The sequence below is a fragment of the Apium graveolens genome, chromosome 5, assembly GCF_009905375.1.
Source record: "Apium graveolens cultivar Ventura chromosome 5, ASM990537v1, whole genome shotgun sequence".
NCBI lineage: Eukaryota > Viridiplantae > Streptophyta > Magnoliopsida > Apiales > Apiaceae > Apium > Apium graveolens.
In genome coordinates this window covers 226,043,562-226,045,446 of record NC_133651.1, presented here as the reverse complement: position 1 = coordinate 226,045,446, position 1,885 = coordinate 226,043,562, and positions in this window count along the sequence as shown.

Below are 1,885 nucleotides of genomic sequence, written 5' to 3'. Positions count from 1 at the left end.
TGAATTCAAATGCTGCTTTGTAGTCTTCAATTTACATTGGACAAATGGCACTATTTTGACCCCACAACCTTTTCAATTGTTGCATTTAGGATCACAGAAATTCAACCAAGGTGATACTTGCGACCTGTATTACACAGTTACTTGTGACCAGAGTATTGCCTTTGATTATCTTGCCTTTCAAATTTACTTGCGACTCTGTTCACACTGTATCACAGGTTACTTACGATCTTTTGCCTTGGAAACTTTCCCTTGCAAAATACTTGCGACCTATATCCCCTTGATAGAGTTACTTGCGACTAGGATACATGCCTTAGTTACTTTCCCTCTGCAAGATACTTGCGATTATGAGACATCCCTTGGTAGAGTTACTTACGACTAGGAAACATGCCTTAGTCATTTCACCATACAACTTTACTTGTGACCTAGATGTCACAGAAGTAAAATTTGACTTAAGCAAATTTCCACAGGATACTTACTTGCGACCCTGTAACCCTAGTAGGTTTTCTTGCCTTGGAGAAAATCTAGTTTCCAATAATTATATCAACAATTAATGTCTCTTCTGTATAATTAAATCAAAACCTTCCCGATATGCTGATGCTTGATGCACTGGTCTGGTTCACAAACAACTAGCATGAACTGGTTTAATTCAATTCCCTTGACAATTCTGAACTGATACATCTTGGTTGATTATCCATTGTTTCAATCACTGAACCCCTGATCTTTAATACTTCAAATCAAATTATGTAACTGATACAGGAAGTCCTTTTATATCTTATTCTTCATTTAGGCTTGATCATATTAATGAACTTTTTCCCATGACTTGATTGTGGACTTAGAGAGTCATTTGCATCTTTTGATTCTTTGTGTATATTCTATCTTCATCTTTAGGGTTCCTGTGCTTCATAATTTCAATGTTATTTATCTGTTTCCATTTTATGTTGAGTTATACTTCCTCGATTACATGTTACATTACATTATGCTTCACAATCTCCCCCTATTTGTTTGTTAGAGTTCGACAAGCAAATCCTTAAGGATAACTCAGCTGACAATAAGAAAAAGTACAACCTTAAAACATATAAAGATATTAAATACATTCTGGATTACATATTCAATTCCAGATTTCTTAAATTATAAATTACAAAGAAGTGTTCCTCTAGCGTGAACAAATTATCTAGGTCTTCTTTGTCTTTGTCTTCTTGATCTTCTTGACTGCCTTCTCCTTCTTGAGTAGATTGAGTATGCACAGACTTTCTCGTGGGATCTTTCTTTTTAGGATCTGTTGATTTTGTTGATTTTAGGAGAGATGATCCTTTGCTTCTATTTGAAAGGTCATCTAGTCTAGTTTGGACCAAATCACGAGCTTCTATTTCCAGTGCATTAATGGGAGATGGATTATTCAGCTCATTAAGCATCACCTGAAGATATTTGATTTTAGACCACATATGAACAAGATCAAACAATATTATAGAACTTTTTGACATTATGAAGACTGTTATCCTTTTAGGATGTCCTCGTACTCTCTTGGTGTCGTTGATCGATTCTTCTTCCACCACCTCATCAAGTATCTTTATGATTGGGATCAAGGCAATCTTGTCTTTCTTACATATGAAGAGTTTGACGTCCATTAAGGCTTGATATATTGCTTTTGATCCTCTTGTTCTGAAATCATTGATCTTAATCTTTACTTTATTAATCTGAAAGACTAGTTCCCCTTCACTGTTAGTGCTGATGATAGGTTCACTATCTTTTAGAAGATTAATTTTTGGCTCTCCATTGATGAACACCATCTCATGATTAGACCTTTTAACTTTCTTCATGTCCTACTATGAATCCCTGATCATTTTGTCATTGAGCCTATAAGCATATAGAACTTCAGCAGCTTTAA